This window comes from Polypterus senegalus, chromosome 6, assembly GCF_016835505.1.
Source record: "Polypterus senegalus isolate Bchr_013 chromosome 6, ASM1683550v1, whole genome shotgun sequence".
Lineage (NCBI taxonomy): Eukaryota > Metazoa > Chordata > Cladistia > Polypteriformes > Polypteridae > Polypterus > Polypterus senegalus.
Window position 1 is genome coordinate 163,658,219 of NC_053159.1, and position 17,361 is coordinate 163,675,579.

Consider the following 17,361-nt stretch of genomic DNA (forward strand, 5'->3'; position numbering starts at 1 on the left):
ATCAATCAGAACAGTAAAGATAACATACATAATATACTGAAACACCGGTATATCACAGGGCCCTCAAACATAGTCAGATTTGGAATCACAATTTAGTCATATCTGTGTGATTTGGGGGATATGGGATGAAACTGTTCTGTCGTAGTAGGGTCCTTAGGTGACCCCTTCACAATTGATTAAACCTGAACAAAATGCCCCAACGCCCTGCAGGAGCCCCCATACGTTACAGTATCCTTTATATGTTGCTATGTTAATCACTTTGGATGAAGGTGTCTACTAAATAATAATAATAATAATATCTATGACTTTTGGCAATATGACAGAACACTAAAACGGGCAGATACACTCAAAACAGCAGAGCAGAATGAGTGTTGTTCAAAATAGTGCAACATGAGAATAGAAAACCAAAAAAAAAGACAAAACAAGTAAGCACAATGGAGAATAGGAGGTGCTATGATCGGGCCCCTGTAACAGAATTCAGCTAATGGCAGTGTGACGAGAATCCCCACTGCTTGTGGTATAGGAGTGGGGATTTGGGATCTACTGTCCCATGGATTCTGGTAGCGTGATGAACTACATGTCATGATGTCGAAATACATCCTATGGATGCACCAGGACGCATCATCACTGGTGTACCCTTGACTCGCAACATCAGACATTCTCACCCAGGTGACCCAGTGGGGGATGATCAGTTCCTGGCTTGAATCCCAGTAGCTGTGGTCCATGGATCACTCCTGTTTATCGAGAGCCATCTAGAGGCTCTTTCTGTGGTTTCTGTGATGGCTCTGATTGCCCTCCTTTTTCTTGACCTCTGTAATGCCTAACAGTGTGAGAGTTGTACAGAATGAGCAGCCGGCAAATCCCAGATAACTCACTTCCACTGGCAACCAACAAACTCTCTGTCTTTGTCTCTGGCACTGCTCCAGAAGGTCCTTGTACTTTGCATACTTCCTCTTGTATGACTTTTCCATGCGATCCTCCCAGCACACAGTGAATTCTATAATTACTAGTTGTTTCGTGGCTTCTGACAGTACAACTATGTCAGGTTGTTGAGATGTTATTGTGATGTGCGCCGGGAACTTAAGTTGTTTACCCAGGTCTACCATTAGCTGCCAGTCTTACGCAGAGTGAAGTAAGCCTGCCTGTAATTTGGACTGTAAAAGGGGCTGTTCACCTGCCCTCACAAAGATGATGTTCCTGATAGGGGGGTGAAGATGCTTGCTGGCGAGAATGGCAGAGGAAACAGTATTCGCCACTGTTTTTAACACCTGGTCATGTCGTCAGTGATAGTGACCATCTCCCAGGGCTTTAGGGCAGCTGTTGAGGATGTGTTCTAATGACCCCCTTCCTGAGAACAAGGGGCAAGTCAGTGTCTTACTCTTGTTCCAGGTGTGAAGGTTTGCTGGACTTGGTAAGACATCATACATTGCCTGGATCAGGAATTTTACATGCTGGGGTTCTACTCGCCAGATGTCAGACCAGGTGACCATCCACTCCAGCACACTCTCCCATCTAGTCCATGTCCACTAGACTTGCCTAGGAGGAAACTTTCTTATTTAGATTTTAACGTATTTGCTCATTTTTAATCCCCAATAATGTGCAGGTTTTTATAATGGAATACTTATGGACTTTTTCTATTTGCACTGTACTTTATTATTGTTTAGATTTGGTTTTAATAAACATGCATTATGCACTTCTGGACAATGTGAACATGGTTGTTGTCTCTTAATTGCCGCTGTACCCATCCTCACATTAATTAACTACTAGGGGTTCATATGGACTATTTAAGAGTTGTGCGAGATCCCCAGATGATGACCCCTGGCAGTAAGTCACCTTGGATAAAAAATAATTGAGTAATTTTTGTCACTACATTAAAATTATTCCATGCATGTTGTCATCAATATACAACATGACAGAAAGTATTTAAATTGTATGCAAGTAAATTCATTCATTTTTTTTTTTGGATGTGGGTGGACAATCTAAAGTATCCAAAGAAAAAAAACACAGGGAGAACTTATAAATGTGACACATGTGTGAGATTCCAACCAAGGATGAGGACAAACCACATTGAAAACAAGAAGATGTGCTCCTAGGAAATTCTGATGATGGTACCAACAATATGTCCTGAGAATAACATCCTTTTAAAAAGAAATAAACTTCATGCTTGTTACTACATGGAAAATATTTGATCTTCATTTTAATTATTTTTCTTCTTTTATGTAATGGGCACTCAAACACAGGATCAGTGAACTTGTGCTGCTGGAAGCAGATGCTGCTACATCTAAACTGCAGTATTTTCTAATTAGGCCCTTGACATTGCACTTTAAGGAGTTTCTATTAGCTTGTCATTTTTTCCTTTGAATTGTTGTTTTTTACTTAAATGAAGCACTTTTTATAACTAATGATAGAAACATATAGAACAGGGGAAAAAATTCATTTAAAAAAAGAATTCAATGGTCAAATGTTTTGAAGGTCGGAGAACATGTGTGGTTAAGACTCAACACACACTCGGATATGTCGTGTAAAACCATTATCTGAAATTAACAAACACCAGGCTTCTGCAAAATGCATTTTCCTGTTTTGTTTCTTTTTTCAGTTAGTCATATTAGAGGCAGTTAGAGTTAATAAATATGTTAGCATATTGTGCAAAAGGAAAGGCAGGAGAGCACTCCCACCATGGGGTTCTCTATAGCATACTTTCAGAGGTGCATGAATAATTAAATGATTAAGACAGTGACAAACAGCTTGCATTTCCATGCATGTCTTTCAGCACCTGTGAAGCTGCGTGTCTTACTGGAAACCACTAATCCAGTGCTACAGAAATGGAGTAGAAACACTACATTTTCTCATAGCACAAGCTACATATTCTCCAACAAAATATTTACAGAATCACTGGAATATTTTAAATAATCACATTTAAAAAAAAACAAAACAATTGTTATACTTATAAGCAATACAAACATCATAATCTTTTCTTTATACATAAAGTGACTACGTGCAACAATTTTATGGACCATATTTAATGTACTACCATAATAAGAACATAAGAAACTTGACGAACAAGAGGAGAGACCATTCAGTCCCATCAGGCTCATCTGTTTAGCTAACAGCTAGGCTGTCCCAATATCTCCTCCAGATCCTGCTCAAAGGTCGTCAAGGTTTCTGTTTCAACTCCATGTCCCTGCAGTTTGATCCAGATTCCCACAACCCTTCACATAAAAGAGTGCCTCCTGGCTTCGGTCCTAAGTGCACTTCTCCTTAATTTCCATGGGTGTCCTCGACTACATAATTCGCCATTTAGTCACAAGATCTGCTGGATCGACTTTATTAATGCCTTTGAGGATTTTTGAAGACCTGGATTAGGTCCCCACAGAGTCTCCTCTATTTAAAGGTTTCATTCTCTAAGTCTGTCAAAGCAGGACGTATCTTTAAACCCTGGGATGCACCTGGTTGCCCTCCACTGCACAGCTTCAGTGCTGCCCTGTCTTTCTTGTAGCGTGGAGACCAGAACTGCACACAATACTCCAGATGTAGTTTCACTAGTGCATTATATAGCCAAAGCATAATGTCTCTCAATTTATAATTGACAACTTTTGTGATATAACCTAATATTTTAGTTGCCATTTTAATCACTTCTACTCATTGCTTAACGCTTCAAGTGTTGTTATGTCTTTCTTGTGGCGTGGTGAGCAGAACTTTTTTGTATACAATATTTGTAGATTATGTATTACACAATACTGCGGTGGGCTGGCGCCCTGCCTGGGGGTTTGTTTCCTGCCTTGCGTCCTGTGTTGGCTGGGATTGGCTCCAACAGACCCCCGTGACCCTGTAGTTAGGATATAGCAGGTTGGATAATGGATGGATGGATTACACAATATTACTGGCAAGAATGTGAAAACTCCATATATACCACAACCAGCATGGGACTTGAACCACAGACAATGGACTTGTGAATCAGCAGCACAGTACTACCATGCCACCCTAAGGTAAACATATGCAAAATAAATCGGGACTCTTTAGGTTTATGCCCGACTAGACGTGTTACCCAGCTGTTTATTAATCAGGATTATCAGAAGTATGATGTAACCATTTCAGTGCTTTTTTGTACATATTAATAATATTAATAAGTAATATTTGTAGGTTTAAGGGCTACTTTTACTGGCAGGCAGAATGGTGTAGTAGTTAAGCCTTTAAGCTTTAGACCCTGAGGTGTGGGATCAAATCCTACTACCCTTTTATTTTTTGGGTCGTGTGTGGAAAATCTGAAGTAGCCTCAAAAAATGATAGAGACACACGAAGAACTTGCAAACCACCTTGAAAACGAGAAGATGTGATTTGAAGAAATTGTACCATCAATATGACCTGAGAACAACGCTCTTTTGTAAAGAGATAAACATCATAGTTTTTATTTTGTCTGACCAATAAATCTCAAGACTTTTGATCTTCATTTTAACTCTTTATCTTCTTTTATGCAATAGGCACTTAAACAAAAATCAATTAACTTTTGTCAGAAGCAGATGCTGCTACAGCTAAACTGTGATATATTCTAACCAAAACTAACCACGGGCATGTTTTAGATTTAGTTTACCTTGCTGTGCCCTTTAAAATGTAAAGCTAAATTCTTAAGTGAAATAATCTTTCAGATGAAAAAAGCAGGCAATTAATAGTAAAAGTATTTCCTTCCTTTTAGATCACTGCCTCCACGCATGCTACTTGATTGCTCTGCTTTATTAAAAGTAATTAGACTTCATTTTGTAGCACTATTATATACATACGGTTCACCTTCAGTTGAGGAATATCCTTAGGTTTTTACTTCCTGATGCCGACAAAAGTCACGTTTTTAACTGTTTTCGGTCTGGATCAGAAATTGAATTTATAATGTTGAAATAAAACAAAATGATTACAGAAAAGTAGTTTCAGACTGCAAAGTGCTGCTCCTCCGGGAAATACTGCCAGCCAAGAAAGCAAACAAAATTAAAAAGTTCAAACACGTGAAGAGCAATGGTTCCTAATTAGGCACTAGTCAGTACACCTTCAAGGAATGAATTGTGGAGCTCAGGGATGGAGGAACTACATGTGTTTTATATATTTTGAAGAGCTAGTAAGTTGTTCTGACATGCTTTTCTCTCACCATATGGTAATAATTGCAGTGTTCAGCACACCATCCGTCAGGAGCTTTCATGCGACTTTTTGGAACAAAGTCGTAGGACAGAAATTTCAACCCTAACCTTTCACGAGTACCCAAAGGCCCCCCATTCACTACTCATCACATGCATGTCACCCAAAACAAGAAAAGAAAAAAAAAACTATTGAGTCAACAGCATACAACAGCAACAAAATGGGAAGTTAACACACAGCAGAGTACAGAACACATAAAATGATTCAAGGACATAACTCTCACAGGAAAGTCAGAATAATGGATTCACAGTAAATGTTGAACAGTGAATTGTTCCCTTTAGATTGAAAAAAGCAATGCTGTTGGCTGGCACCGATCACCCATATGATGCCTAACAGAAAGGAAGAAAATGTGAAATGATCCAATATTTGCAGTTAAATGTTGTGTAACATCAGCGTTAACTGTGAAGAAAGAAAATGTATTTATTTATTTATCTATTTTCTTGCCAAGTCACTAGAAGCAGTTACATGAAACTAAAGTGTACTTTGTAACTTTGAATCAACACAGTTAACTAACAGCAATAAACACGAAGGATGTTTATCTTGCCAAGCCAGATAACAGGCACTCAAACAAAACAGCGAAAATTAGGACAGGCGAAGGAGGAAGAAAACATGACTACTTTCTGGTTTCTTTCTTTTTTCTTTGAATAGATCAGAAATGTACTCTTAATGCCCATTCAGACAGAGAGACGTCTAATTTCAGCCACCATTTAATAAAATATTTAAACCAAAGCCCACTCCATTTTAAATAGTGAGAAATAAAATGATGCATCAATATTAATATCCATTAAACAGTATTAAGAAAGTAACAGAACCACTGGAATGTGGAATAGACGAGATAATTAAGGATGATATATTACTGTGTTCTGGTGCTTTTAGACTAGGACCAATTTCTACAGCTTTTATCAAGATTGCTACAACAAAGTAACTGCTCTGAATAATATTCAACAGGCAGCAGACAAAGCCGCATGTGGTAGTCTAAATGCGAAAAGCTATTCATTGGGCACTACTGTAATGGGTCTCACCACAAAGGAAAATGGTCTATCCAAAGGTGAGAAATTTAGCGGCCCAACAAAGAAAGCTGCCTTTTCTGGCAACTGAAGCACCAAACCTGTTTCTTCCTACAGGGTTCCGCTGTACAACACCAAAAAAACAACAAAACTCTATTCTGATTTTCCCAATGCCATCATTTTCATTTACTTTGTACTTTCAATAAGCATCTGTCCTATTTTTAAAATCCACTTGCCTAATTATATGTTTATTGGGAATCACGAAAGGGTGTCAAGCAGAAATAACAATTCTGGATAAAATGGCATTCCTTTTCCATGTATATACAAACATACTGGGCCTGCCTCATACTGAGCTAGTGTGGAGATACCAATACCAGTCATTCTAATGCACACAAATTTAGGATGTATGGAGAAAATGCATGTGAACAAGAAAACAACATGCGCACAACAAGACTTGGTTAGACACTGAATCCAAATTCCTGGAGCAATACAGCAGCAGCACTAACCAAATGTGTCAACACCCTTTTTGCATGGTCACCACTTCTTTATACCTTTCTGTCACAGCCAGTAAACTCAGGGTCAAAGCACTTGGAAAAACACATCAGTAATCACAAGGATGTAGTACATTTAAGCTAATTTGCTCAGCAGATGCTTAAATCCAAAGCGACTTGTAAAAGAGGTCAACATAATGGAGTAAAAACAAGTCTGGGGACTGCTTGCAACAACTGTTACAGAACAAGGTCACAAAATTCATCACAACAAGTAAAGAGCTCAGAACAAAATAATAACATAAGAACAATTACAACTAGAACAGGCCCTCAGCCCAACACAGCTCATCAGTCTCAATTTGTCCAGCTCTTTCATTAGAACATCAAAACAATTACAACAAAAAATAACATTGTATGAGCCATTTCCTAGTTACATAAGAATCATAAATGTTTTACTAAATCTTCTTCTTCTTCTTTCGGCTGCTCCCGTTAGTGTCTACCATACTATACAAAAGTAAAACACTCCATGTGTCTATGATTCATTGCATGAAGAAAAACATCCGCTTGTTGGAATTCACCTTTACTGGTTTCCATCTTTATCACTGCACTGTTGTCGAAAAAAAAAACCTTTCAAAGTAACGGCTGGAATCCACTGTACTAATTCCCTTCGACTGTGTCACCTCTTAATCTCTGTTTGACTGAACTAAAAACAACCAGCTCCTTCAATCTCTCCTCATAGCTCGTACTGTACCTACCTCTCAATGCCTGAATCAGCCCAGTTATTCTCCCCTGAACCTTGTCTCACACATGTGTGTCTTATTGGTAATATGGAGTCCAAAACTGAACACAGTACTTCAGAGACCTCACGAGTGTGATTATCAATGCCACATTATTTTCTTAATTGACTGTACTAACTTAACTGAAGTGCTAAATCACTTACAGCTCAGCTGTCTCTCTCATCTACCCAGCATTCTCCTTAAGTAGTTTATGTGTTTGTGAGGAAATCCACAGAGACAAGGGGAGAACATGAAAATTCCACACAGACATTTTTACACTTAAATAAGGTATTTTAAATAATAATATTTACATAAGAAAATTACCATATGAAAAACTTTCATTGCTTTGTTTGCATAAATTCTTTGTATCAGTATACTGCTGCTGGATTATGTGAATTTCCCCTTGGGATTAATAAAGTATCTATCTATCTATCTATCTATCTATCTATCTATCTATCTATCTAAACAAGCATACCTTTTATAAACTAACTGCATTTAGATTTAACCAATCACATTCCAAGTCATTTACAAAGTTAGTTTCCCTTGAAGTGCTTCTAAATAGTCCTTAATAAAAATCAGCTGTTACAGAAACATGTCATAGTGGGTTTCATTGGTGCACAGTGCAGAATTACTCGTAGCTCTCAAGTAACTTAAAAATGGGCTATGCAATGTTATTATTGATAGGTGTAGATGAGAAATCACAGTAATATTAAACATTTGTAAATAGTATTTTATATACTGGGAAGAGCATCATTAAGAAGTGCAGGCAATATGACACTACCAGGGCACTGTTAAGGTCAGCGTGCCCCGTTAAAATTAATGACCAGGCAAGGAGAAAGCTCGTTGCGAAAACTGCTTAATAGAAATCTTAAAGAAGCTGAAAGAATTTATGGAAATGTCTGCACATTCTTTCTATAATATAACCATTTTGTGTATAGTCCACAATTCTAAACAGTACGATGACAAGAAGCCACTCTCATAAGAACGAACATACCAGCCAATATGCATTTTCCAAGACAACATGGTCTACGTTCACATTACGAGCCTCACTGCTCAATTCTGATTTTTTCTTCAACTCTGATTTGCCTATCTTGACAGTTCACATTCATTCATTCATTTGTATATGATTGTAATATGAGTGCATGTGTCCTTTGAAATGGCACGCATGCACGTATCAATACGTTTATGTCTTAGGTCATCTGCATCACAAACAACAAAAAGCGTCACAACTGTGGGACAAATTGTGGTATTAAAACCAACAAAATGGAAATGGACGGGCTAGTTGGTGGTGTATACAAAGAATTTTGGAGGACAGAAAAACAGTTCATGAGCTGTACATGAGAAGAAGGTCGAGAAGATGTAGAAAAGCCAGACGGTGAGCTTTTGCTGCTTATATTGCTATTGCTGGTACCGCTGAACCAAGAGATGTGTGGGTATGAGAAAGGAGACAGCAATAGTGGGACTGGGACAGTGACTGTTGTCACAGATGGTCTGCTCCATTGTTATTTAGCTGTGCTGCCAGTGCATGCTGATGACGACAGAGCTCAGCTCATTTGTATAGGTAAAAACAAAAAAAAGAAATTTTAAATAAATAAACACATTAATTCTGAACTGACCATTCTCATTCATGTTGCATGGCTATGAATTGGATACATAACCAATCTAAAACAACATCTGAAAGTGACTCGAATCTGAATTTGAAAAGATCAAATTTATGTGTCCACAGTCCTGCAAACATCAGATTTGTGTCACATTAATGCAAAAAAAAATTGTATGTGAGTCACTTCACACAAAAGGCAATACAAACACCACCCAAAGATGACTGTACTCACTTGGGGGGCATGAAGCATCATGAAGCTTAGAGAGAATACGTCTACCTGCTGACGCAATGATTCCAGGGCAAGCACCCTAAACCCTTAATGTCTGAAAAACCAAGGTGCAGCTCACAGATTTCAGGAAGCAGGGGGCACACCATACAGCTCTCTACAATGGAAAGGATGCTATTGGAAGAGTGACTGGCATTTAATTTTTTATAGTGACCATAGCTAAGGAAGTAAATCAGACGCAACACATTTCTTCTGTTGTCAAAAAGACTCATCATCACCTGTACTTCCACAGATGTCTGCAGACTACTCGCATCTCTCCATCTGTTCTCACAAACAGGTGCACAGTGGAGTGCATCCTCACTGGCAGCACCACCTCCTGAACAGCACCTGGTCTTCTCATGAATGTAAAGCATTTCAGTGGTTGGTAAAGGCATCACAGAATATTACCGGTACCCAGGCACCTTCTGTTCTGGACCTACACAACACCCTCTGCCTTAGAGGACAAACAGTATTTCTGAAGACCTCAGCCATACCGCATAGTCCTTCCTTTAGACCAACAGTAGTGGGCCATTGGCATTCACACCAGTAGAGTAAGGAAGAGCTTCTACCCACAAGTCGTAAGGCAACTGAACTGTCAATTATGCTGCACCATAGCAATACATGCAACTATATCCATCCATCCATCACCCAACCCACTATATCCTAACTACAGGGTCACAGGGGTCTGGTGGAGCCAATCCCAGCCAACACAGGGCGCAAGGCAGGAAACAAACCCCAGGCAGGGAGCCAGCCCACCGCAGGGCACACACACACACACACACACACACCCCAAGCACACACTAGGGACAATTTACAATCATCAATGCACCTAACCTGCATGTCTTTGGACTGTGGGCGGAAACCGGAGCACCCGGAGGAAACCCACGCAGACACGGGGAGAACATGCAAACTCCACACAGGGAGGACCCTTGAAGCGAACCCAGGCCTCCTTATCGAGAGGCTTTCTGTATTCATTTATTGCTTATTTCATTGTTTATGTACATTATCAAAGATGAGCTAATTACAAATAATTTTCTGAAGTTCAGAATTAAATAGGTCATAGGTTTTTTTTTTGTGTGAAATAAACAGAGTACCCTGGGGAAAACTACGCAGACACAGGGAGAACATGCAAAAACTCGGGTCTCCTAACTGCGAGGCAGCAGCGCTACCACTGCGCCACCGTGCCGCCTTGCAAATATATACTGTATACAATTATATTGTGTATGTTGCATGCTATGTACTGTATACTTTGTGTGTATGTATGTCTTTTGTTGGTAATAATAATAAAAATGATTCTTTACATTTATATATTGTTTTTCACACTAATCAAAGTGTTTTTCATAGTAAGCGGGGAGCCACTTTAACCACCACTAATGTGTAGCATCCACTTGGATGATGGAGTGGCAGACATTTTTAGTATGTTCTAGTATGTTCAACACACATTAGCTGTTAGGTGGTGCAGAGGTGAGCGGTACATAGCCAGTTGCAGACAGGGGATGATTAGGGGCAGAATGACTAGGCTCAGGTGGACAATTTAGTCAGGACAATGGGAGACACCTTACTCTTTACAAAGGATACCTAGGGATCTTTAATGATCACAAAAAGTTAGGACCTTGGTTTTACATCTTATTCGAAGGACAGTGCCATTTTTAGAGCAGAGTGTTCTTGTCATTACATTTGGGCACTGGGATCCACATTCAGAACATAAGGTAAGTGCCCCAAGCTGGCTTCGCCAACACCTTTTCCAGAAGCAACCCAAGCTTTCCGAGATGGTCTCTCATCCAAGTACTGAACTTACTTAGCTTCTGGTGTATGACCTGTTCTGAAGTGCATGTGGTATGGCTGCTGTATCATTGTCAACTGTCCTAAGGAGACATGCAAGTCACAATTTCATTTTACTGAGCAGAAATGACAAGCGTGACTTAACTTCATGCTATAACTGCATCAAAGGGTGTTTCTGCCATGTTTTACTCAAAAGGTGTTCACTTTAGTTATGCAACCTACTTAATTTCACAGTTTTGATTAATTTAATTAATTATTATGTCCTAAAAAAAACCTTATTTTTTAATTATAAATTACCATTTAAACAGTAACTACTGGTGAAAAAGGTCCCAAATAATTTGTCTTTATTTCTTTATTTATTTTATTGCATCGACCTATGAAAGCCACTGTTTGTTGCTTGTATATGCAATAATAATGAATTTATCTATTATAGGTCATGGCATCCAAAACATGAGAAAGAATTTTCAGTTGGATGCACATTATGGTCTTTCTGATAGCATAAAAAGGAATCCTGCCTTTCACCTGGCTTTACCTAAATATTATTTTAAGCCATATGTGCAATTAAACCGGCTAGTAGTATTTAATGCATATACATGATAAAACTAAAAGACAATCTACAATTTAGAGATGAAAAAATGTAAGTTTTTAGAGATTTTATACTCTTATTTCTTTATACTCTTATTTACATACTCTTAAGATAAATTGAGTATTTGTAGCTACAGCGGACAGTACACTACATGGCAGAGTTGGAGAGAATGTCAGACTTAACACCTTGGGGATGTTGGATTACACACCTAGGGTTCCCAGGAGATGATGAAGGATTACGGAAGTGGCTTACAGCTTTTCAGCACATTTTTAAATTTCTAAAGTATTATGAGTGCACTGCATTTTCACAGCCAAGTAAAGTGTTGCTTGACAGTGCTGATGGCTGTACAAATGTTTTCCAGGTATGGCATGTTCAGCCTCAGTCTCTTTATCCTTCTTCCATGCTGTTGCACTATGACAAGCACGAGACATCAGACAGACAAGCCTCTCTTCTGTTTATGAAGTCTAAACACCATCTTTCCAAAGTGTGCATTGTACTTCTGGCTGAAAACTTATTGGTTTTCAACTCTTGCACACAGGAGCCAGCTCGTATCGATATAATTCGGTCTTTCTATACACCTTCTTTGAAACGTATTTTTGCCATTTGGTTTTGACTTAAGCTGACTCAGATTCTGCACTATAACAAATTATTTAAATCATGCTTCAGGTCCTTTGTATATTCTTCATGTCTTTTCCTGGCGCCATATTGTTTTGTATTGGGCATTGCCATGTTATGGTTCTTGCATTTATTTCATTACCATGGCAACTGACCAGGGGCACACAGGTGCAAGTTGTCTTTTTCTATAGTAATCACTGTGCACTTTCAGGTCATTCAAGAATGAACTGAATTCCTTTAGTGTATACTTCAATTTTTCATTTTTGACCTCTGGAATTACTACATCCTTCTTTGATTTCTTCTACTACGACTTTTGATTTCTGCTTTAGGCTTTGGCTAAAGATAGGACTGATCCTTGGCTGTGAACTTCCCCTCAGTTTCTGCCTAAAGCTGATATCATATTACATTGACTTCTAGTTGTGGGGAATGTCAGACTTGCCGACAGCAGCTTCTAATCTCGTCACTGGACCACGTCAATTTAAACAACTTAAAATCTGCAAAGATTTCAGATTTACTAACCGAGTACCCACCTTCCAGTACAGTCATGCTCTTGGCTTTTGGTGGCAGCCACTAACGTTTTACCTGACAGAGCTCATGTTGTACAAAGGGTTAAAAAGTACAGCAAATTCAGCCACAGTCTCTACCCCTTTTTTTCTTTTTCCATTCTGTCAAGGTATGTAAAACACAACACATCAGACTGATGAGCTTCACTTCTGTTTGTGAGGTCCAAAACACCCACATTCCTTATTCCTTGTTGAAGCACTATATACTGTACATTATTGTACTTCTGGATGAGCATTCATTGGATGTTAGCTCACATGCACACAGAGCTCCGCCTCTACAACAAAAGACAGGTTTGAATTTGTCAGATGTGTTACAGACTAGTTGTTTGTTTGAGCTGTTGGGCACATCACTTTACGTGACTGGATTCATGGAAGCGCACCTCTGACTGCCTCAAACTCCCTACGATGATGTCAATGAAAGCTACAATCACTGGAAAAGATGTCTAATGTTGTGTGTATTGGCTCCCAAATTAATCTTGTATTCATTGCCAAATACTTCGGTTAACTTACAAAGCCTTAAATGATCAAGCTCCAAATTATCTCTGTGACCTCCTACACCTGTATGTTCCGGCCCACCAACCCCGATCACCTCAAATCGGTCCTCTGCTTATCATTCCTAGGACTAGGAAGAGTACAGTGAGTGACAGAGCCTTCTGTCTTTCAGCGCCAACCTCATAGAATGCACATACTCAGAAGACCTGCGAAGTCAAGTCACTACTAGTTTTTAAAAATGACCTAAAACTTTATCTGTTTATTGAATACTTTGCATAATTCTGTTTTGTTATCCTTTACTGATAACATTTATGTATTTTTAATTATTTTTGTTATGCTTGAATTGTACTGTGTCCTTGGGCTCTAAAAGACGCATTATAAATTTATTATCTACTCTCTCTCTGCTCATTTATCTGCAAAACCATACGTCATACCGGTTTTTCGTCTTTAATAGGAGAATACAACAATGATACTCTTATCTCAATACAACTGATTTAGCATGAATACGTTAAAAAAATACATTATATACATCTGCTTTGCTAAGAACAGAAGTGGCTGAGTTGTGTGTTAGCAATCAACAACAAGGAGGCGCAATGGTAGAATGGCTGTCTCACTGTAAAAAGATTATGATTTTGTGTTCTGGGTCCTACCTGTGAGAAATATTGTAAAAAGGGTAATTTTTTAAAAATGTAACAAAAAATTCCACCATGTACCGATAGCGAGGGAAGCAAGCTATTCAGAAAATGGTTGGGCCACAGTAGGCGGCCAGGGGGTCACATCTCTAATTATTATTATAATAATGTGACATGGCCTTAAACTCCATCGCCGATTCCAATTTAAAGAATTCTTGGTGCCTTGTCACTTTTAAGGCACAATGCCTAGGTCTTAAGACAAAATCAAACCGATTTGATTTTGTTGTGGCGATTCACAGAGCACTATCATTACGGGCTCACGGTGCAACAATCCACAACTCACTAAGACTACTTAAATAAAGACTTTGAAGGAAACTATCTGGAAAATGTGCATAATGTAACATTACCTTAATGGTATTCAGGTAGTCATACAACTACCTGGTTGTGCAATAACTAAAAGTTTTCCATGTAGCATTCAGCTCACTTGACACTCTTTGAAGGGCAGATCCCTATTTTAACGTTGACAATCAATTGAAATGTACACTTCAAAAGAAAAAAAATTATAAATAACAGATGGAAAAATACATTATATCCTAACAAGAAAGAAAAAAATAACTACTAGGACTCCATTGTCTATGCATCATGCAAAACACTGGGTGAAAAGAAACTTTTAAAAACTGGATGGTGGTAACGAGGTAGGATTTGGGAAGGTGGGGTGGGGGAAATCAAAAATGTATAGGGACTTTATGTAAAATATAAATTTAGCGACCTGATTTGGAACCATAATTAGGATGAGGAAGACATTGTCATGTCACAGTGTTAATAGGGACAAAGTTCCATTTTCATTTTTTATTAATTCTGGTAAAACATTTAACAATTTCTTTTAACCTATAGGACTCATGGGGTGCCAGTCTATTTTGGAAACATCAGGCACAATGTTGGATGCCCACTCATAACAGGACCCACTCATACACACCTCCACCTTTAACTGAAGACACCAAAGTGCTCACAGGGACACATGAAGAGTGTGTAAACATCACACAGGTAGTGACTGCAGGTATAATGCATTTGCAAAAAAAAAAAAAAACACCACCAAACCCATTGAAAAATAACAAGCCTGCATTTGTCTGCAACAAGTTTCATAATCCAGAACACACATTTCATTTACAGGCAGGAAACAATGAAGCAGGAGAATTAAACAGGTCTGGCAACAAACAATGCAGGTTTTGTTCATTTTCTGATCACAATAGCGGAAAGTCATTCAACAGCAGTATACAATTCATGCAAAGCAATACTCACCGTTCGAGTGCCTTCAATCCTGAGACATCACAGCTTGGCCAACTGAAAGAAAACAACAATACTGATTAAATTATGAAGCCTTTCATGAGGTTTTTCGTTGGGTTTTTTAAAGATACCACATCTCGTACTGCTGCTATTCAGGAAAACAAAAAAAAAATTAGAGGTTTATTAACCTTTGCAGAATATTTCGTTTTCTATTATACCCTACGGGAGAATACTCTGTTCAGTTTTCCATTATGTAGGAAAATCAAAGAACACCTGCAATGTGGTCATACTGACAAGATTAAATATTGCAATGAGGTGATTCTATGTAACTTCAGGCAAGTAACCTTAATTAATTCAGACTTATTCATTAGCAGCTTTTACCTTATTTATAACAATTCCGTTAATGGCTGAGGCACTAGTGGAAAAATAAATAAATAAAGGAATAAAGGAACAAAGGTACAGATGCATGTCTTTAGAATTAAACCAAATGAAATTTTGCAAACAAACCATACAAGCTGCTACAGTCACACTGTCTGCTAATATTCAGGTCTTTGAGAAAAAAGAAATATAACTACTAGCTGTCCAACAGATTTTAGCTTGCATTTACCGGAACCTTATTGTACAGATACAACCCAATTTGTGTAAGAATCACAGTTTTACCTTCATATTTAGGTAGCCAAAAAAAATCCATCATTTTCATTAAGCATTTCCATCTGGGATAGTTTAATTTGGAACGTAAAGGAAATAACGGCCGAACCATTTAACACTGGTGTCAGCAACTATTTTAGTGGCTGTGATTTACAGGCGGCACACATCACCCACAAAGCAATGCATCTGCTAGCTAGCGCTAGCAAACAAAATGCCGGTATGAAATGTAACAAAACAATTAAGCCTAAAAGAAGGATTCAAGCCATTCTGACATTTAAAAAATGAAGTTCAAAATGGAAATTGTCAAAATATCTTTATATATTTTTTCATTCCTTTCTGTTTTTTTACAGTGGTGTTTCTCACTTTCCCTATCTGCTCTTTTGAAAGATTCATTAGATTTATAAACCGAGACGGTGACTAGCCATCTTTTGAAAAGTGGGCCATTTTGCTTGAATTCAGTAAACAGTGACTCGGAAACCAATTGCAATCATAAAAGCACAGCATTTGGGCTTATTGGTTATGGAGAAAGCATATGAGTAAGACGACCCTATACCAATAAATGTGTGTCATACACAATTAATGAAGTGTTAAGTGTCAAATGTTAATGAGGCAATTCTGCATATGTCCATCTATCTAGTATCCAAATTCATTCAATTCTGGGTTAATGGTGGGACAGGAGGCAGGAATGCTTTGTATCTTGATGACCACCGAGAAGATCCAGCAGTAAGTATATATTTTTAAGAACAAAAACAATCAGAGAGGGCAATTTGAAAAAAGTATTATAAAGGTAGTGGGTAGAACACCCAAAGAAACAAATCAGAAGTATAAAAGAGCGTCACTAAGGGAAATGGCTTGACTAATGTAGCTGAAAGATATAGATGCACTGAGAGCTGCAAGTAAAAAAATTGTGATCAAGAAGCTTGGTATCTATACAAGTATTCATCCTCACCACCATTGATTCATTGAGCCCCTTTCATACCAGTAAATTCCCAGGTCAAAAGCAAGTGTGAACTAAGCAAAGTTAAAATTCCTGAGAAAGACAGCCTGAAATAAGTTGGGTGAGACTTTCATAAATGAAAACTGAAGGGTCGACCTGTTGTGTGAACAACCGAGCCCAGTAAATTCTTTGGACAATGAACCTAGGAAGCCGCTGGGTTATAAATGTGAAAGAGGTCACAGATTCAGCTGAAAACAAGTCCACACAAAAAAGAAAATGTTTTATTTGTTACTTACCTCATGTAAATACATAGTGATGGCTAAGAACATTTTCAAACTTATGTTTTCCTGGAGAAGGGGCATAAAGTGTCTGATAGAACGGGGGCAAATGGTGACCAATGCTAGACAACAGCCAGTCATATATAAAAATATCCATGAGAAAACCTCACGTTACACGTGACACATAGTCCACACGTCAAGTCATCTAGTCCAATGCTCACAATGCACAA

General features: G+C 38.4%; 1 protein-coding gene across 10 annotated transcripts in view; it reads right to left on the reverse strand.

Moving 5' to 3' along the window:
• Positions 1-17,361, reverse strand: part of LOC120531761 (bromodomain adjacent to zinc finger domain protein 2B-like) — a 268,155-nt gene that overhangs the window by 221,217 nt on the left and 29,577 nt on the right. For all 10 annotated transcript variants that reach the window (XM_039757469.1, XM_039757463.1, XM_039757464.1 and 7 more), the window contains exon 2: positions 15,284-15,325. The gene's annotated coding sequence lies outside the window, so the exon portion shown is untranslated. The remainder of the gene's footprint in view (positions 1-15,283; positions 15,326-17,361) is intronic.